The following is a 21,273-nucleotide window of genomic DNA, read 5'->3' on the forward strand; positions in this document are numbered from 1 at the left end:
GGTGTCTTACAGAGCTCTGGTTCTCCTTGGCCATCTGCTTTTGGCAAATAGCCTGGGGGTAGCATCTCAGCACTCTTCCAGCAAATTCTCACTTGTGGTGAAAGTTAGCATCTGAATTCTATTATCTGCAACCAGAGGAGTCTTAACAAATGCAAGAATGTGGAAGAGAGATGAAAAGGAAGGAAGGAAGGAAGAAAAGAATAACACAAAGAGAAAAGAAATGAAATGAAATGAAGCACTACTGGATCTGGGAGCCATGTTCCTACCAGGTAAATATATAGTTTCCCCAATGAAATATGTAAGCTGACAGGATTTGTCAAAGAAAATTGTCAAGATAGGCTAAGAGAATCTGTATAATAAAATCAAAGTCTTCCTCCATTCTTCCTCTGGATTGGCTTTTTACTGTTTCTAGGCTTTCGACTCAAGGTCACATGTAATCATCATCTTGGCCCAGAGGTTCTGGATGTGGCTCCACGTCAGAACCAGCTGGACAGCTTGGAATCCACGTGGGCGCTTGGGCCCCACTCCTCAGGGATTAGATGCTTGGCCCGGGTGGGGACTGGGCACATTCTTCATTGCCAAGCAAGGCAACGAAGTTCAAGTCCTATCCCAGGTGCAGGTCATCCACCCATCCCTATTTGCTTTGCCTCTGGTTCTTACTTGAACCTCAGGGATGCAGGGTGCTGAGCCAGTCCTGCCAGCAGAGGGCAGCAAGCGTATGGTAAATGAGGGTTCCCCATTCCCAGAAAGGACCTTAGAAGTCACTGCGTACAAATTCTTCATGATAGAGATGAGAGAAAAAGGAGACCTGAGAGGAAAGCCTGGGAGCCCAAAATCTCACAGAGAGAAAAGCGCTCCTTCCATTTAGCACTCCCTCAGCGAACACCTGTGCCTGTCAGGGCTGGGCTCCGAGCCAGGGACCCAGAAATGATGAGGCCTCTGCCCCCTGGAGAGACACACTGCCAAGCGAATCATGATACTGGATGTGTGAGGTTTTCTAGATATTGGATGTGTGAGGTTTTCTAGAACGGGCTTTGCAGGAGTGGAAGGCTAGTTCTTGGGAGACCATTCATTTACCCATTTAGGAATTTGTATGGAGCAGGCGCATACTGCCAAGCAGGCCCTGTGCTAGGCCCAGGAGGCGTGACTAACAACACTGGCTCTTCCACCCCCATGGGGCTCTCTCACTCTCTCAGGATGCAAACCAGTGGATGAGGAGAAGGGAGAACAGATGAAGAGCAGGCACCCCAGACATTTGGGACTGGGGCTGCGGGGGTTGGGAAGCAAGGTCTACACTGAGACCTTTCTCATAAAAAGTGGGTAGGCTTGTTTGGACGCTTGTTCAAACAAACTGATGTAAAACAAATACCATAGATCAATCAGGGGACTTTGAGTTCAGCTGGATATTTGATCCTTTAAAAAAATTATGGCTGGTCCTGTTTTTAGTGTAATGAAGGCACTGTGGTCATGTTTTAGAAAAGAGTTCTAATTTTAAAGACATACATGATGAACTATTTACAGATGACATGATAGGATGTGTGGAATATTTTTAAAACCTGCAAGTGGAGGAAGAGTGTGGAAGTCAATGAAGCTGGGGCAGCTCTAAGTGGATACCTATTGAGGAGAATGACAAATAATGTATATCTGTTAACCCTGTCCATAATAAAAAGGCAAAAGAAAAACTAAATAAAAATTTAAGTTACAAAGTGAGTGGAACACCTGAGCAGAAAACCTGTAAAGAATAAAGAAGGTTCTGTCAGGCTGGCCATGTGGGACAGATGCCATTGTGAGCTGACACCTGGACAGTGGTAGTTTGCTCGGCAGAGGGGCAGAAAGGTATCCCATGAGGGCAACCACTTGGGCCAGGCCTGAAGATGCTGGAGAACAGAGGTGTGGCCTTGGCTGGGAAGCCATGGCACATGGTGGGTGGTGGCTGCCAAGACAGGAAGCCGGGAAGGTAGCTGGTATGGATGCTGCATATTTTTCTTTGGCATCTAGGAGCACTGTAACAAAAAGCTTGGGGTGGACTATAACTTATTTGAGTGAAGAAGGGAGAGAAAGGAAGTAGCTTTCCTTGGAAGAAAAGCCTGTTGAAAATGGAAGCAGCTTCGTGCAGCCAGGCAGATGGGAGATGGGAGCTCCAGGTTGAGCCCTGGGGCTCCACATGCCAGGCCCTCTGCCAGCAGAACCCAGCAGAGGCTCACTAACCGCCACTCAGGGCTGAGGTAGGTCCGCCAGGCTGGGAGGGCCAGGAAAACCTGGGGGACTGAGCAGAATATTCTCTTATCCCAAGCCAGGCAGTGTGCTAAACTTCACTGCTTCCAAGAGGCGATGTTTAAAGTCATCTCCAGGGATCTCCCTGATTCCTGCTGCAAAGGCCAAATTACTCAGAATTTGAGTTGGGAAGAATCTGCAGCCTCTCTCCCTGACCTTGGCTGTGCCTGGGGAAGTCACCTGATCTGGCCAGGGCAGGCAGGGTTCAGGTCTGGGTGGATCACCTATCAGCTGTGGCCTTGGGCCAGTCACCAGGGCAACATGGACAGGTCACCATGGCCACCAGTTGGGATCATGATGTCCCTCCCATCTTGCAGGGTAGGGCAAGTGAGATGACAGAGGCCACTGGACAGTGTAATGGACCCGACCAGCAGGGGATACTTCTCTTGGACACATTCAGTGGCAGGAGCTCATTTCCTCTCGAGGCTTTCCGTCTTTCGTATTGAATCACTATAAAGATGTGTTAGGAAGAAAGCAATTTAAAGTCCTATTGAATTCATTTCAACTGGGACTTATTTTATAAAATAAATAACTGTGCCCTTAGAAGGTTGAAAATTAAATATTGGGAAAAACAAAATAAAAAAGTAAGTGGCATCTTTGCCTCATGATTTACATTCTCAAACCAGAGTTTCTTAATTTTCAGGGACACTGATTTATATTTAATCTTTAGTAGGCAGTAACTTCTAGTTTTATTTCTAAGGTTCTTGGTTTCTTAGACTTGCTATCATGTAGTGTAAGATCTCTAAACCAATATTGAAATGCAGTAGCTAGACCAACTAGTTAGGGAACTTTGTGGAAAATCTATTGATAAATCCTTTTAAGCAGGAAATAACATCACCCTTTCCTATTAATCTTGGGTTTTTATTTTTTAGTACTGGAGATTAAACCCAGAGTTGCTCTACCACTAAACTACATCCTCGGCCCTTTTTATTTTTTATTTTGAAATAGGGTCTCAATAATAAGTTACCCAGGTTAGCCTTGAACCTGTGATATTTCTGCTTTGGCTTCACAAGTGACTGGGATTACAGGGATTACAGGCATGCACCATGCTACATTTAGATTTCTGTGTATTCTTTTCTCTGAAAGCAAGATATACACACAGTCCATGTACCTACACATATACCACACACTGGATGTGATCTGGAATATAAATGAGAAAAAGAAAAGAAAAATGTCCATAAAGATTTTTTCTGGACCTAACAGAAAAATTCTTTCTTATTTTGCCAAAGGAATCAGAAGCAGAGGTGGCTTCAGTAATGTTCTTGCAAAGCAGTAGCCACAGCAGCATCGAGTGCTTGTATGAGGGCCCTCCATACCTCACTGGCCTGGGTACCTTCCAGAGGGACCATGCCAGGCCAGCCCTTGCTCGCTAGAAGCAGGAAAACCCTTAAGCATGGGGGCAACACAGCTATATGAAGAAGAAAGATTTCCATGCGCTCTAATTCTCCAGGGAACATAAGACTCTCATATAAAACCCATCCGTGGAAAATGTGGTGACCTCAGCTTTGCCCTTTGACCACAAACTGAGAAGCAGAGCCCCTCCCTTGCAACCTGAGTTTTCCTGGCTGACTGAGGGAGGGCTGGTGGCCTCCTGGCTGATCCCCTACTCGGGAGACTGAGATCCTTGCGGCTCTGACGGTTTGTCTTTGATTCCACGGATCTGTCACTGCAGGTCAGCGGGTCCAGCGAGCTGCTTCAGGCTGGGCGTGGGAGGACACTGAAGGTTGGTTTTGGCAGGGAGGGGATGAAGAGGCTTCTGTCAACATTGCTGGCAGTGCCCAGAAAGGCCTACGGGCTAATTTAAAGAATTTGGCAGATTTAGATGTAGAAATGTGCCTGACCTTTAGACAAGCAACTGCGATAGTGACAGGAGTATCTGTTTATATCCCCTTTAGAAGAAAAGAGACAGACCCCATCTCACACAAACGCAGGGACATTAAGGGATTAGGGTGGAGATGTTAAAAATGGCCAACCCGCACAGCGGCACACACCCCACAGGGTGTCAGCTCTCTGCTCAGGGCGCTGGGGCGAGCATCGTTCATCCTGCTGCCCTGCTTCAGGATTCCTGTCTTCAGAGGGCTATGATCATGACAGAGCCGGGCCTTTCGGCTCAGTACCATGTTGCTCACTGAATGATTCCTGCGTCTGCTCCATTTGGTCCTCACAACCGCACTGTGAGGTAGGTGGGGCTACTTTTGTTGTTTATTTTGTAAGTGAAAACAGCCAGAGGTTCCGAGAGGTTAAGTGGCTTACCCAAGGTCACATAGCTATTTGAAGGCGGAGCTGAAACTGAATCTAGGTCTTCAAATTCCAAGCCTTTCACACTATGCGTGGCTCCCTAGGTCTACCTTCCTTCCCTCCTCCTGCTCTATCTTCTTTCCTTTCTTTCTGTACATTTTGTGGAAGAATAACATACATGTAGAAAAATATTGCACAAACACAGAAATGTAGAGTTTGACGAGTTTTCACTGTGTAACCAGTGTCCAGACCAAGACACAGAACATTCCAGAACATCGAAGCACCCCCAGGATCCCTTCATGAGTAACCTGACTTCTCACACGCCGCAGACTTTTGCATTTTCCCTTTGAGCTTTCCATCAGTGGAATACCCAGCAGGCAGGTGTCTCACACCTGCCCTCTTCTGCTTGGCGAGCCTTCCCTGTGGACGTAGCTGGAGTTGTGTGCAGCTGGAGTTGTTGTGTGCTCATTCCTGTTGTGTGGTGCTCTGCTTTGTGCTGCCACCACAGAACCGTGTGTCCAGATTTCAACTGTCAGTGGACATTTGAGATGCTTCCAGTGTAGGGACCATTGTTGCATGTGGTTTCTGGTGAACATACGCACACGTTTCTTTTAGGTATGTACCCAGGAGTGGAATGCCTGGGTCCCAGGAGACGTGTGTGTCCAGTTTTAGTAGATATTTCCAACAGTTTTACACACTGGTGGTTCATGCTAAGTTTTAAAGATGAATCAATTCTAAAGCAGCTTGTTGACATCTAGTTCCCTCTGTTTACTCTGTGGGTTCCCCTCCTTTCCTCTCCCAGCCCCTCTCCAGTGTTCTGAAGTCACCATTATCTCTATTCCAGGAAGAAAGAAATAGGGCGCTATTTTGGGAGCGGAGTTATTTATTCCTGTAACGTCTGTGTGTGTGGTGGGGTAGGAACAAATAAGATACATCTAATTACCTAATTTGAAAGAATTGTCCCAATTATCAGATGCAAGCACTCATAAGCAAAAATGCATTCCAACACCAAGTAGATTCGAGTCTTTGGATTATCTGTTGTTTTGTGATATTTAGGATTCTGTTCTCCCCATTAGCCTGGATCATTCACAGTTGATTGTATTTGATGCTTAGAGAAATAAGTCCCTAAGTAAATGACAATTAAATCACCCAGGCTGGCTTTTTCTGCTTTCAGGGGAAAGAGTGGACTGTACTTAATTTGAAGAGAAAATGTGTGTATTCACTCACTCCTCAGAGCAGCCTGGCGTCCCTGCCTGTGGTGGGGGCGGGGAAGTGTTGATGAGCTGAGATCCCAGAGCACACAGAACTCGCCGTGTATTTGGGAGACCACTTAATTGTTCATTCAATGATATGTTATTATGGGGGAGCCGCTGAGGGCTTCGATGAGTAGAGGTGACATCTGAAAATGGCACTTTGTGCTCTGACAAGGACACATTGGAATGGTTAGAGGAGAGAGTAAGGAAACGGGTCAGTCAGACGCAGGCCATTGCGATAGTCCAGGCTCCAGTTACCTGCTAGCAACATGTCACAGCTGTCCCGGTTGTTGCTGGGGCTCCACCCCCCCAAACATTCTGATTTAATTGGTCAGGATGGGATTCAGGACGTGGCATCCTTGTCAAGCTCCCGAGGGACTACCACGTGTGGCCCGGACACCGTGATCCTTGCTGTGCAGGAAGCTCCGCAGAGAGACGAGCCCTGGTGTGCAGGGGTCAAGGAATGCGGGGGACGAGAGCGACTTCCAGGCTGCACTCCTGGGGGGCCCAAAGAAAGATGGAAACGGGGCCAGTGTAGGTAGAGGAGGAGCTTGTGGTGGCAGGATCATGCTGGAGGCCCTGGGGGAGACATATGCTCGTGTCTGAAATGGGAAAATGACTGTCCAGCTCAGCTGCAGAGGTGACAAGTCCTTGGGGGTGGGACTGAGAAAGAAAAGCACAGAACTGAGCCTTCAGGGCGACCAGGCCGCTGGAAAGTAAGGGATCCTGGACAATGACTCAGACCATCTCCTGGGTGGGGCCAGGGGATTTGGGACTAGGTCAGTGTGTTGTCCACTGAGGGAGGGGTGAGACCAGAGTGGGTACCAGTGGGGTCAAGGGATGAGCAGGCAGAGGGGATGGAGCACCAGGGAGCGAGGTGGCAGTGACGGGCCACTCTGCTAGGCGCCCTGAAAGGACGAGGGAGACAAGCACATCCTCCAGCGTCCGTGGGGCAGCATGTGACAGGGAAGTCTGTGCGGCTCCTGGTGGTTGCTGAGAGTGGAACCAGGCCGATGGTGCAAGGCCCAGAGAAAGACCGTGAAGACTCAGGCAAGGATTTTAAGTGACTACCACTTAGCACAAAAGAGGTGAGGCTCTGCTTACTGGGAATTCTCAAAACCAGTGACAGAGCACCTAAAAAGGTCACTGAAGGATCTCACGAGGCCCCTCATCGATAGGCACTTGACATGGGTGACCCCATGGTGCCTTCTATTTCTGGGTTGTTCTGAAACGTCCCGGCCAGACCTCGTCCACCCGGGGACAGCCTTGTGAATTTAGCAGAGCCTGACCACTCTGCCAGGCCAAATAAAGGTCACGGGAAGGCAGAGAGTGGTCAAGTAGCTCTATCTACCCCCACCCACGAGGCACGTCCATCCCTCCTGCCTGCGTGAATCTCGTTGATAATTCAGCCTAAGGGTCACAGTGCTGGCCACTCACTGTTTGGGGAAACGGTAAACAAAGATAAGAGCGTTAAGCACTGGAATTTATTTTTTATCCACTTGGCCTAAAAGCAACCGTGTGTTAAATTTAGAAAGCCGGTTCCAGACCCCTCCTGCTTCCTGCCTCCTCTTCAGCGCCCATGCTCAGAGCGTGCTCTCCGCTGACCGTGGAATATGAAATGTGTTTGCAAAGCCCAGGAGCTTTTCGCGGCTGCCTGCCTGATGTTTATAAAAATGTATCATCGGAGGGCCTGGGAGACAGGGGCCATTTCCTCTGGTCCCGGCTGCGCTCACCATTCCAGTGGCAGCCAGTGCCGCCCAAATATTTACCCAACCATCCTCCCAGGCAGGGCCCCAGACTCTCGAGTCTCACGCTGTCATTAGGTGGGATGAGCCCCAAAGGGAGTAGCAGCCATTCCAGCAAACCTGGGTTTGTTGACAAGGTCTCCCTCACACCCAGAATCTACCACTGAACGGCTCTTTTTTTTCTACATGTGGGTTAAATCCCTTTACAATCAACTCAAAGAACCTGGAGAATCTCTTCATTGACCTGGAATTCCGTTGTTTTGAATATGCTTTGAAATAGATGAGCCATTGTCTGGGCTCAGAATTTTCTGGTTCGAAAGAGATCTCCACTGCGATACAATTAACTGTAGCAAGATTTTTTTTCCAGTTCATCTTCAATTCCCTGTTGCCCGCTCAGTCCATTTTTACAGATCATAAGGATATAAGTGGGGAAAGCTAAGCCCAAGCTGAAAAGAAAACAAAAACTAAAAACTCTCCTTTGCCCAAGAGTGATGGCCAGAAGCCTAAATGGCGTCTGGTACCAGATTTTAATGATGGCAGGGAGTGAGGTGCGTTTGTGTGGCCAGCTGAAGGGAAAAGAGTTGAACCTGTGCTCCTGGCTGGCACTGGTGATCAGTCATGAGACAGGAAAAAGGAAAGAGCAGAGGAGGCTTGGGCCTTATGGGAATTCAACACTACCATTGTAGGCGAGGAATCGCAGCCCAGAGGGGTGAAGTGATTTGCCCAAGCTGCACAGCAACTAAGGATCAGAGGCAGCAGCAGACCACAGGACTCTCAATCCGGGTCTGGTGCTGTGCTTCTGCCACATTACACTAGAGACAGCGGATGGAACCACAAGAAGCAGGGTTTAAAAAAAAAAAAAAAAAAAAAACCCAGGATACTATAGCAGATGGCATATTCAATGTTTCATGTCTAAGAAATTACCGAGCATGCCTTCCTGGGTCACTGTGTGAAATCCCAAGGAAGATGAAGGACTCGTGGGAGGAGTGGGGTCCATTCCAGACCAAGGCAGCAGGAGGTGAACTTGGGTGGTGTGACTTTGCATTTCTTAATTCTCTGTTCACGTGGTACCTCAGTGGTCTAGCCCAAGGGACTTTGCATACAATTGGGTAGTATGGCTTGCCCAGGAAGATACAGGGTGACCAGTTAAATCTGGATTTCAGATACCTTATGCAAAGGAATGAGTACCCGCCTCCCTTCTCCCCCACATTTCTATGCTGAAGCACTCACGTGCTGTGATGGCATTTGGAGGGGAAGCTTTGGGAGGAAATTAGGGTTGGGTGAGTTGTGGGGGTGAAGCTCTCAGGATGAGGCGAATGCCCTTATAAAACCAGGAAGAGACACGAGCTTGCCTTTTTTTTTTTTTTTTTTTTTTTTCTGTTTTTCTCTCTGCCTTTCTGTCTCTGTCTCTCTTCTCTGGGCAGGCGCTGAAGAAAGGCCAGTAGACACACAGACAGCAGTGGCCATTCACAAGCCAGGAAGTAAGCCCTTACCAGGAACTGAATCTGCCAATGCCTTGACCTTGAACTTCCAGAACTGAATATCCAGAAATAAATATTTGTTGTTTGAAATACCAGTCAGTGGTTGCTTTGTGATAGCAGCCCCAGCTAAGACAAACTAGAAATAGTTTTTTCCTATAAGTATGTCCCAAATATTGCACTGAACGTATTTGTGCTACAAAAACATCACTCATTTTTTATCTGAAATCCAAATTTAACTGGATGTCTGTCAGTCTTTTTTTGGTGGTGGGGGGGGGTACCAGGAATTGAACTCAGAGGCACTCGGCCACTGAGCCACATCCTCAGCCCTATTTTGTATTTTATTTAGAGACAGGGTCTCACTGAGCTGCTTAGCACCTCACTTTTGCTGAGGCTGGCTTTGAACTGGAGATCCGCCTGCCTCAGCCTCCTGAGTTGCTGGGATTATAGGCGTGCGCCACCACGCCCAGCTGGATGTCCTTTATTCTAGTTTACTAAATCTGGCAACTCTAGGTGGTGATACTGCTTATGCTGTGTTGGAAGAGATGTGGTTAGACCAGCGCTCCCAGCGGCACGTGACTGGGAGACCAGTCAGAGAGTGAGAGCACAGTGGCAGATTGCGGAGCTTGGTGGGATCAGCCCTCCCGTGCTCTGATCTGGAAGCACAGCCCTGAGAAGTGAAATGACTTGCCCTCACATTTGCTCACACAGAAACTCTCACTTGTTTCTTTTTCAGAAAATAAATCCATTAAATCAACTAAGCTTTGAAGTACACCCAACCCTAGTTAAGGATAAGTTTCTAGGGTAAAAAAAAAAGTCTAAGGAGTCATTTGTTGTTTTTCTCTTTCATACGGAACTCCTGGAGGTTTGAATTTCGTGCTTTTGAACTTCAGACTTGTAAACTGAAGAGCAGAGGTGTGTGGTCTGGCAGGTCCAGCTGGAGGCCAGGGGGCCAGTGACTAAGCCTCACCACGATTGCTTGCTCATCTGTAAAGTGGGGAGAAGTCACACTTGAAGGGGCAGAGTGAGGACTCCCTGTTGGGGGTTTTATTAAGAGGCACTGTTTGTGACTCTTCTTTGGGACACATAATCAAATTCGTTTCGGGAAGGGCTGTTTCTGACCCTGGGAGCCCATGAAGCAGATGTCGTCCAAGCACCGGCAGGAGACAGCCGTGCCAGAGAGCTGAGCACCCACTCCCTGCCTAGAGGGAGGTGCCTCAAGAAGGCCCCTGTCCTGTTGGAGGAAGGTGAGAGGTACTCTTGGATACGTCCTGCAGGATGTGACTGGGCTACCACTGAGCTGGCCAGAAGCAGGCCCAACCCCATGCCGTTTCCTGCATCCAGGTAGGGGTGGCCAGGGAGGGCTGGCTGGCAACCCCCTGCATCACCCGGCGCACCCCCTGTTAGTGGGCACCTGCTGGCAGGCCTGAGCCTGTTCCTGCAGGTGAGGAAGCAGGTTCCTGCGGCTCTGGCCTACCTGGGCCTTGGCTGTGGCCTACAGGGCTCCTTCAGGAAGCAGGTGCTGCAGGGGGACCTTCCTGGGGCCAGACTGCACTGGCAGCAAGGAGGGAAGACTGGGCTCTCACTGTGTCCTCATTTCAGCATTCTTGTAACTTGGTGTCAACTTTGTGCCCTCAAGGGTGAGGTGCCCCCTTGAACACATCCCATGAGAGGAGCCAACAGCAGGGCCATGGCCAGCAAGGCCTCTGATCGCCATGCCCAGTAAGGGCTGGTTGCCCCAGCCTGCTTGCTCTTCCTAATCCCAGTTTCCGAGGACACCTGTGGTGGCCTCCTTACCCTCTGTGGCTCTGTGCGAACCTCTGGGTCTGTGCAGGGCTAATGACTCCCCAGCTCAGGGGCTGTGCTGAGCCACCTAGGGTCTTCTCGTGTTGTACAGGAGGAAACTGTGGCTCAGAGCTGAGGTGGCATTGGGAGGGCCGAGGACTGGGGCTGAACCCAGGCCTATCCCAGGCCACCTTGTGCCTTTCCTGGTAACTGCTGCCCACCTCTTCCACCTGACACCTTTTTCTGCAGTTGGTGGCTTTCAGTGAAAGGGACTTCTTGTCAAGAGTGGCCTTCAGGCTCTTTCCTACTCACTTTCTCTATCCTCCTCACTTTTCCGCTCTCTAGTGGATGCCCTTTCTCGTTCCCTTTCTTTTCCTCTCATTTTCTCTCTTAGCCTGTAGGGAGACACTCTGTTTGCTTAGTAAACTCCCTTATGTGATTTCCCGTGTCCGGCGTGGTTTCCGTGGGATCCGTTACATTGGTACTGTGACTCAGATGGGATCTTCCACTGTCTCTTAAGCTAGTGGAACCCCATCTGAGCCCCAGTGGTCCCCGGACACAGCCCCACCTTCCATTCTGCCCAGACGCTCTGCTCTGCATTCATCACTGGACTTCAAATTGAAGTACCCATCCCCAGATGCCTTTACAACTTGCTCTTCCATAACTGGGCTTCTACCTTGGACCCCTCAATTGACCCAATTTCTAAAAGGGAACTCCAAACTGCTTGCCCCGCGCTGCCCTCTTCTAGCTCAAAGAAGCCAGAGCAGTCATTGACCCCCTTTCCCTATAGCAAAGGAGTTCCTAAAATTAGAGGGGTGAATGAAGCCAGAATTGGGGACAGGCAGTTAGTGTAGAAATGGGGGATCAGTCAAATCGAGGAAATGAAGTCCATGAAAACCATCTGCCTCTGGAAGTCTGCAAGTTGAAGACTGCTCCTTGGAGAATGGACTTTTTACATCTCACCTGCAAAACCAGCCCTAGTCACTTAAGCAGGAAGGAGAGAGAAAGCTTCAGAAAGAACTGGAGAGCAAAAGATCTTCTTATAAAAACAGAAACAGGGGAATGTAATGTACAAGGCTGCTCCCCCTGACCTTTCTGGTGCAGCCATTTTCCCCGCCTCCCAACCACTTGTCAATCTGCACATCCTAGCTAGCTATTGGTTCATCAGTCAGCTTGCAAGTGTCCTTCTCCGATATTGGTCCCCTGTTAGCCCGGCGGAATTCAATTGCTTTACTGTAGCTTCCCCGCCATCTTTTCTCATCCTTCTCTCTCTCCTACTCACTTTCTCTATCCTCCTGGCTTTCACACTTTCTTGTGCGTGCCCTTACTTGTTCCCTTTCTTTTCCTCTCATTTTCTCTCTTACCCTACAGGGAGACACTCTGTTTGCTTAATAAACTCCCTTATGTGGGGGGGGGGGGGGGGAAGAGTGGCCTTCCGGGCTGGGGATATAGCTCAGTTGGTAGAGGGCTTGCCTCACAAGCACAAGGTCCTGGGTTCAATCCCCAGCACCGCCAAAAAAAAAAAAAAAAAAAAAAGAATGGCCTTCACAGTGGGAAAACTAGGTGAAGACAGGCCCCAGAGAAGTGGCTGTGGCAAGCTCCCCACAATGATGAGGGTTATGGTTTAGATATTAGGTGTCCTCAAAAGCTCCTCTATGAGATGGTGCAAGAAGGTTCCGAGGAGAAATGATGGGGTTACGAGAGCCTCGACCCACCAGTGAGTCAATCCCCTGATGGGATTAGCTGGGTGGTAACTGAAGGCAGGTGGGTGTGGCTGCGGGAGGTGGGAATTGGGGGGTGCCTTTGGGGTATATATTTGTATCTGGTGAGTGGAGTCTGTCTCTCTGCTTTCTGATCATCAATGTGAGCTGCTTCCGCCACGATGTTCCGCCTCACCTGGAGCCCCAAGGAATGCAGCCGATTGTCTGTGGATTGAGACCTCTGAAACTGTGAGCCCCCAAATAAGCTTTTCCTCCTCTACAATTGTGCTGCTTGAGTCTTTTAGTCACAGCAGTGAAAAAGCTGACTAAAACAGTGGGCCTCCCTCTCCTCAGAGCTGAGGGCAAGTGGGTGAGTCAGAATGAGGCTCTTGGGGAGGAAAGGGTTTTTAAAGATTAAATTTAGGGGTGGAAGGGGACTTGGTAAATCACAGACAGCACATGCCTCAGAGCCTTGAGAGCTGGTTTCTTACTTTCCACAGACCTGGAGTTTGCATGATGGCTCGGTCGCTGCAATGCTGAGGGCCCCCTGTGGCCTGCTGGTGGCAGGTTCAGTTGTGGGTTAGGGGGAATTGCCCCTCAAGAGGGGCCCAGCAGATCCTCCCCCTCATACCAGGTTACCAGGGCAGGCGTGGAGGACATGGTGGCGGAGATGCAGGCTGCTCTGTGCATCCGTGTCCTTCCCATGTGTGCCCTGACATCACCCTTGCAGGTGTGGGAGAGGGTTCTCGGGGTCTCAGGGCCTCATCGAGGATCCCCTGAAAGTGAGAGCCATACCCTATTCCCCATGGCATGGAGTCTTCCCTCTTTCTGTGCCTGGGCCAGGCGCTGAGTGACCCTGCTGAAGCCCTCCCATCTGCCAGGTGCTGGCCTGCCCGCCCCGGCAGGCGCCCGTCCAGTGGACAGGACCGCCCGGCTCTCCAGGGCTTCAGCCCTGTCCCAGCTCTGGGCTCTACTTTAGTTTGTGTTTTCTTATCTTTGCCGTTGGACTGTTCTTCTGGGACAACACCCAAGAGAGCGAGCCTTCGCTCCCCCCAGGAAGGATTCTGTTTAGTTCCTGTGTCTTTACGCCTTTTATTTATTGATTGGTTTCTCTGAGAAACCAACGCTGTTTTTCCTCATAAGAACTTTATCGTCCTACAAGGATCCCCTCCCTCGACGTTGATTAACGGCCTCTGCCAAAGCCCTGGCGCTTGTTCTACTGGGGCGTGTTGCCTGGTGCCTGGTAGCGTTCTAGGGACCTGGAGGGGAGGTGAAGGGCAAGGCAGGGCCCCTGGGAGGGAGGAGCCCAGGGGACATCCTGGTGGGTGGAGCAAGTGTGGGCACTGTGGCAACATGAAGGCCGTCGTGGGGGCACCACTGGGACCAGGACCAGCCCAGGGTGGGGACCAGAGGGGATCGGAAGGACATCCCAGAGATGATGCTGAAGCAATTTTCAAAAAGCTTTTGTGTTCTTTCACACAGAAACGACGAAAGCACTTAAACAAGGTTTTGGAACAACATTGAAACGCGGTCCATGGCCACTGCACCGCTCATTGCCACTTTGCTGGAGCGCCCGCTCTGCTGTTTCTGCCTTGCTCCAGCCGTGTCCCAGCCGGAGCCTGTGGCAGCGGCTCCTCCTAGTGATGGCGATTTGCTTTGGCCACCGATCTAAGGAACCCTGTTTCTTTGGTCCTGGGGTCTGCAGTCCCGCCTCACCCCACAGTGGTGGGGCTTCTCAAAGGGACTTAGCCTGGAAGTGGGGAGATTGGGGTCCCTTCAGGTGTCAGAGGTGGTGGCCACCCCAGGGAGGCCTGGGGGGACCGGGGGAACTGGATTGGAGGGATTCTTGCAGGGTCATAATCTCCACCGCCAGGAGTAGAGGTCAAGTCCACAGCTGCAGACCCTGGAGTCCAGGTGGGGTGGTGATTAGGGAAGGGAGGGAGCACATGGAGGCGGGTGTGTGCACAGGTGCAGAGAAGCCGCCAGAGCAGCCCTGATGGAGTGGGCATGGCTGAGCCAGCCCTGCAGGGTCCAGGACAAGGGTCCCAAGGGTCGGAACTACAGTAAGGGGATGACCTCCCAGTGGGCATAAGAAGACTGGGCTCCCTGGAAGACACCAAGGTGACGTGCCACCAGACAGGAAGTGGGTTCGGGAGATTGGCCACTCTATGGCCAAGTGACAATGAACACCTCCAACTGTCCACCCTTGATGCATCCATCTTCACCAGGAGACTCGGCCGCTGGACAGACCCATGTGCAAGTGCATAAGGAAGAGTGTTGTGCTGGTTCAAGCACACTCCTGTGCCCCTGGCCGCGCCCCTGGCTGCCAGCTGGGCTGTTCTGGCAGGTGCTTTCAGGATCTCCCCTCAGAGCCAGCTGGCTCTGCGGCAGCCAGATGTGGGTGTGAGGTGGGGCCAGAGAGAAGCCTAGCCTGGGGGTGGGGCAGGAGTGGCACCAAGGATGGTGAGCCACCAGGCTCAGCCCTGCTGACCATGTCCTGCGGCTCAGGCACAGGTGAGTTTGACCAGTGTCTTTTCATCGAGGTTTATTTTACAGATGAGAAAACTTAGGCTTAGAGGCAAGTTCATGTGTATGATGGATAGGCAGGAGAGGGCGGAGTCTGGCTCAGAGGGCTCAGGTTGTGGAGTGAATAAAAACCAGAGTCTGCTGATTCCAGAACCTGTGACAGTGACAAGAATGAGGCACAGGAAGGAGCAGGATTCTCCCCGGCTGGCAGGACCGCAGGCTGTGCTCGGCACTCTGACTTGTGTGAGCACAGCCTGCAGGAGGCTGAGGGAACAATCTAGGCATACGAAATGGGTCGTGATGGGACCCAGAGCATTTCCTGGGGTGACTAGGAGAAGGTGGGACTGTGAGCTAGGGCAGGGGAGGGATGCTGTGGGGCCCCTGCTCAGCCCATCCAGGAGGGTCCCCCTCTGCACCTGGCAGAGAGTATGTCACTGGCTGCTCTGGCCTGTGAGGGCTAGTCTCATCCCAAGTGGGCACAGGGTAGGGACAGGAAGTCACTTGGGAATTCTGCAGCCCTTGCTCATGGTGTGACTATCTATGAAGAATTTCAACCTTTTCATCTTCCTTGGCCATGGCCTTCAGCTCTCTGGGTACCTGTGGAGCTCACTGGCACTGGGCCCACACAAATGGTGACTACGCTCTTTACTGCAGCCTAGTTTGGGAGTGGGGGCTCCCCAGTCCAATCTTCTTACCCCTTTCTCTGACCCCAGCTGGCACTGTCTTCTCAGATGAAGAACAGTAGCCCAGAGACCCCTGGGTCCAACAGGGTCACTCTTGAGGACCCAGAAAGTTGACTGAAGATAGTGGGGCACACAGATATCTTCATCCTGCTAAAAGCAGGGCCAGAGGAAATGGGCCTAAAGGAGAGCAGGAGCAGGACACCAGTGTCCTCTAGTGTCCTTCACCCTGGAACGTGCTGTCTCCTTCCTTGAGATCCCTGAGTGCTCTCTTGCTGACTTGGCTTTGGTGGTCTCCCTGCCTGGGCAAACCCACCTCTCTCCACGGCCAACCAGATGGGCAGGATGTTTGTGTAGGGCCTGCCACACATGCCCTTGACCAAGGACATCCTGCTCCTGCCACATGGAATGCCAGTTAAGTTTCGTCCACTGAGCCTTCTTCCTTCTGGCCTGACCCTCAGGTCCATGCGCTGAAGTCTGGAGTTCACGGCAGGTGTGTGGTAGCACCAGGGCCAAAGGCCTGTGAATCATGACCAAGGAGGCACCACACGTGTCCTACAGGCCAGCGTGGCCCAGGCTGAGAGTCCAAAGAAGCTTTGTAGGGTTCAGGCAGCTGAGGCAAGCGGAGGGGACGGCTCTGCGGTCTGGAAAGGTTGGAAGGAGGAGGAGAGGAGCGGCACTAAGGAGCTGTCCCGGGAGTCGGGATGCAGAAACAAGGAGCCTGGGGCTGGGCAAAGAGCCAGGGCTGCCGATTCAGATGGCGATGCCAACTCCAGGCCCGTGGAGCCGGGCGGGCACCGTGGCCTTGGGCGTTGAGGGGCGGAGCAGCCAGAGTGCGATGGGGAGGGGCCACCGTGCCTGGCTTTGACGTGGGGTGGAGGCGTGTGCTGGGCTGATGGCTGCTGTGGGGTGGCTCAGGGTGGCCTGGGCTTCCCTTGTTTTCAAGAAAAGCTAGAATCTAGATTTTTGTAGAATTCGCCTGCTTTATATATTTGGGCAATTAATTTCAACTTTAAAAAGCAAATCAAAATTTCTGTGGCTATGCTCAGCTTGCGGGCTGCCTCTTTCTGACCCTGTCCCCTGGTACGCTGCTGGAACAGGAGGACCCTGTGGGTCTGATAGCTCCCTGTATGATTATTTTGACATCTGCCACTTTGGCCCCACCCATAGCATGCTGCAATTTTTTTTTTTTTTTTTTTTCTCAATTAGTTAAGAAAAGAGAATTCTTTCCCAAGAGAGTATGCTAACGGCAGGCAGGGTTGGATTTCTAGTTTGGGAGTTGAATTTTGTTAAACAGGTAACCCACCTAAGGGAAAACACCATCCCCCCCATGGCGATATCACTCCCCTCTAGGGTCTGGGATGTGCCTGTGACCCCCAAAGTCTCCCAGGCCAAGATAAGGGTGACTCAGTCAACCTCCTCTGATCTTCAGGACCCCCAGATCACTTAGCATCTCAATGTATTTTTTTTTAAAATAAATTAAAACTAGGGCAGGGATCCTACAGATTGAAGGCAAAAATGTCTGGAACTAATTTCAGAAAGCTCTTAACATCCCAGGGAATTACTTTTCTTTCTGCTGAGTAGTCTTAGTGGAAGAAATCTGTCGTAACCAAACATGTGTTTTCTAATGAGGTGACTATTTTAGGTTTTATGGCCAACGGAGCCAGGAACTCGGGGTGAGGCTGGACGTGTACTTTATTCCTGGGCATTCCTATCAGAATTAGGTGCAGGCAAGTTGAAAAGACTGAAATGCAGTCAAACCAAAACGCCAGGCGGCCTTGGGCCGAGGGCATGGGAACTCTCAGTCGGTCTCAGCTGGTACGCGCTTGCTCAGCCTGGCCCGCCCTGGCCTCTCCTTCAGTGTGTGTGGATTTGAAATTCCGGCCTCCTAGAGAATAGAAATGAGGTTCCAGCTCTGGGTTGCCCAGCCCCTGAGCTCAGCAGGAGGAAAGAGCAGCTTCCTCTTGTGTCAGATCCCAGTGATTCCCAACCTCAAATGGGCCTCTGGAGTCATCAGGGAGTTTGTGAATACCCGGACGCCCAGGCCACCCTCCAGACCACACAACATACTCCGCAAGGCATTAAGCTCCCCACAGTGAGGCCAGAGTGCAGCCAAGGTAGAGAAGGGGCCACTAGAGACCCCGGCTGAGTGTTGGTCCACAGCTGCATCTTTAAGCTCCTAAGCCCACAGCTTCTGTGTTTTACCAAGCCAAGCTCTTACTGAGCCGGGGAGTCCATCCAGGGCTGCTTCCTGCATGCTCCTTCACACTCCCACCTCAGGAGCCAGCCCTGCTCGGGAGTTAGAAGCACACTGCACTCAGATGGCCCACGTTTGTGTCATCACTGACCAGTTGTGTGGCCGTAGCCAACCCGGACAGCTTCAGCTTCACACCCAGAAAAATAGCAGTCCTGCTGCATAAAGTTGTGCCAGTAGCAAAGCATGGTTCTCTGACAGCACTCGGATCAATGCCTGCGGGGAATAACTCAACGGGAACTCACTACTTCTGCGATTAAAGGCCTGCGTGGTTCCCCATATCCATCCGTGGGTTCCTCCGCTCGGACCAGCCTGCCTGGATGGACCACTTCTCGTGGGTGTGATCACCTCTTTGATTTTATCTCTCAGAAGATGCTCACCAAATGCTCACATTGTGTCTCACACCACACCTGGAGACTGCGCCCTGTTGTGAGGATGTGCTGGGACCAGGCTCCTGGAAGGTGGCTCAACTGACACCTCAGGCCAGGACCCCCAGTTGTCCAGCTCACAGTGGGAAGTGAGTGGATGATCATCCATAATGGCAGTCCACCCCGCAGCCTCAGCGCACCAAATACTGTACTGGGTACTGGGATGCTTGACGGGGCATCTACAGGGGACTTTCCAATCAATGAATGTGAAGTCACAAGCACTAAGGATTTTGAAGAAAAGATATGGGGGGGGGAAAAATGAAAAATTGTTCGCCAAACCCCAGAATACTTGAAGGAGTTAATTTGGGGGGCCAAAGAAAGGGACATACCTTTTTAATCCAGGGTATTAAAAATTTATCAGGCTGTGCAGGGTCACAATAATTGAGATAAATTTAGGTAACTTCAGGGATGATAATTCTATACTGAATTATTGATAGGGTCGCCCTGGTCTTTGCAAATGAACATCAGACGCGGTGCCAAGCCCCACCCCACACCGTCATCCCACAGGGATCTGCTGTTCTGGATATGGCACCCTCCCACGGGGCATGGACAGTCAGCTAGTGGGAGACAGGGGCAGGTAGGAGATAGAAACCTTGCCATATGGAGACAAGTTGCAGACGCCAAAGGGTAGACTTCAACTTCTGAGAGGAGTCTGAAGCCACAGGGGCGCCACGAGGAAGTGGGCGAATGGAAGGGCCTTGGTCGGCCAGCCATGTGTAACGCAGGTTCCCTGAAGAGGCGCTGGCCCCTCATTGCCCGTGTGATGGCTGGGCGAGCTCCAGCAGAGACCTGGGAAAGGACACTGGGCCGTGGTTGCTGGGATCCACTAATGAGCTCTGGAAACCTCTGGTTTCTCAGATCTGGCCGTTTGATCATTATTTTGTCAGATTTCTGTGAAAACGGGTTGTGAAAAAAATGTGAGTTTGGCTGGAGGAGTAAGAGGGCTAGAAAAAGTTCTCAGGGAAAAGGAGGGCACAGCCTGGAGTGGCAGGAAAGGCACCCTGGTCACCAAGCGTGTGGGACATGGAGGCCCTGGGGGACAGAGGCTTGGGGGCAGGCAAGTTATGGAGAGGCTGTACAGTGGGAATGACAGGAGGTTTGGGAGATCTGACAAGAGAGGCAAAACAAGCTACGTTGGTGCTGCTTCCTGCCCAAGCACTTCACATCTGTCGGCCCTGGTCATCAGCCCTGGACCGAATGGGCAGATGCCATTATTACCCGCTTTCAGCAGGCGGGGCCCTGAGGCTCAGCGAGGATCTGTACTGCCAGGGGTCCTGCCCAGCTTTCAGTAAGGGATTGGACCTTGGAGCCTATGCTCTTTGCCATCCACTCACCCCACGCAGGGTGGCGAAATAAAACTGGAGCCAGGGCCGTGGAACTCGGGACAAGCTGTGAGTGAGTCTTGCTGTGAGTGAATCCTGCTGTGAGCACACGGGCTGTTCCTGGCTTCTCCGTGCCCAGCCCTGCGGGGTCTGCTGGCAGTGCATGCAGTAGCTGCTGGGCCAAGAGGTACCAAACCAAAGGGTCTCCCATGGGAATGACCAGTGAGCTAATACAAATATTGGAAGGAACCCTGGGTTTGGATTCCGCAAACCAAGATGACCCATGGGACAGTCACAGAAGGAGGAATGGACAAAGGTGCTCTCCAGACAAGGAATTTGGAATGAAGAGTGTGTGAGGTGGGTAACCCATAGAGAGACCCTGAGGACGGTCACCAAGGTGGCACATTCTGGAGTTCTCTAAGTGGTTTGAAAGTCTAGACTTGAGTACGTGAGAAAAATGCAACATACATGAATGTCTCCTGCTTTGCTGTTTTTTTTTTTTTTTCCCTTCCAGGGTGCTTGTTTGCTGTCACCTCAGCTTGGCGGCCTGAGTCCTGATGACAGAGCTTAAGTGTTGGAGCAAGAAGACTGGGATTCTGGATTTGCTGTGTGACCCAGGGAGAAATACTTAACTTTTCTGAGCTTCTGTTTAACTCAACTCTAAAAGGAAATGGCTTAATAGATACCCTGCCTACTTCATAGAGTAGGGAGGATAAATGGTAGCAAATAATAGTTATTATGTTTTTCTTATGTTACCCACTGTGCTGATTCCAGGTAGAGCACATGGAGGTTTCACCGCTAAGATCTCCTGAGCTTGGAAAGAGTGCGATAAGATTGTAGCAGTAAGATGCTAAAGATCAAAGGGTAAGAACCACATGACTGAGTTTACATGTTGCTCTAAGTCTGGTGGATGCCAAAAGCAACAGTGCAGTTGGTTGAGATCAGGAATGATATGAAGCTTGGAGATCTGAGAAGAAAACGAGGTGCTAAGAAAAGGGTACACTAGTCATGAGATGGTGTGGAATAAGACGAAAGTGGACCTGGGCTGCGTCTTAAAACAGGAGAGGGGGTTCTAGAAAGGGTAGTGAAACCAAAAACTCAGGCTCGGGAGTTGGGGGGCCTACGTTTTATTCTTCATTTGGCCAGAAGTGAGTAAAAATGGACTTGGAAAGTCTCTTAACTGACCTGACACATTTCCTCCTTTGTAAAGTGGATTTAAAAAAATTCTCATTCACTTTCTGGAATTGTGACGCTCTAACCCAGTGTTTTTCAAAATGGGGGCTGCAGTCCTTTAGGAGGTCCATGAATCCAATTCAGAGGGTCAAGACCCGCAATAGAAAAGATGGGACAGAAGAGAAGCAGCCAGGGGCTGCACGCCCTTTCACAGAACTCTTGTTTCAGTTACACAGCTCTGCGGTACCAGATTGGATGGTTAATTATATTTCTCATGATGGAATTGTCATCAGAAAAGTTTGAAAGGCAAAGCTGTCATAAGCCCGGGGCTGCCAGGAAAGCCCAGGGGTGCCCCCTGCCTCAGTCTCCTCCTCTGCTCCAGCACCTCTGCAGTCTGATCCCCTTGACTCTGTGGGT

The 21,273-nt window shown here is 50.9% G+C and overlaps 1 protein-coding gene and 1 long non-coding RNA gene across 3 annotated transcripts in view; both read right to left on the reverse strand.

Moving 5' to 3' along the window:
- The window catches only part of TBXAS1 (thromboxane A synthase 1), a 159,789-nt gene that overhangs the window by 14,665 nt on the left and 123,851 nt on the right, over positions 1-21,273 (reverse strand). The window lies entirely within an intron of this gene.
- On the reverse strand, positions 9,260-12,162 carry LOC306668655. Its single transcript, XR_013765928.1, has 2 exons — positions 12,102-12,162; positions 9,260-11,142 (listed from the first exon to the last, which is right to left on the reverse strand). It is a non-coding gene; the product is annotated as an uncharacterized lncRNA (long non-coding RNA).

Source organism: Sciurus vulgaris (assembly GCF_902686455.1).
Source record: "Sciurus vulgaris genome assembly, chromosome: 8".
NCBI classification, from domain to species: domain Eukaryota; kingdom Metazoa; phylum Chordata; class Mammalia; order Rodentia; family Sciuridae; genus Sciurus; species Sciurus vulgaris.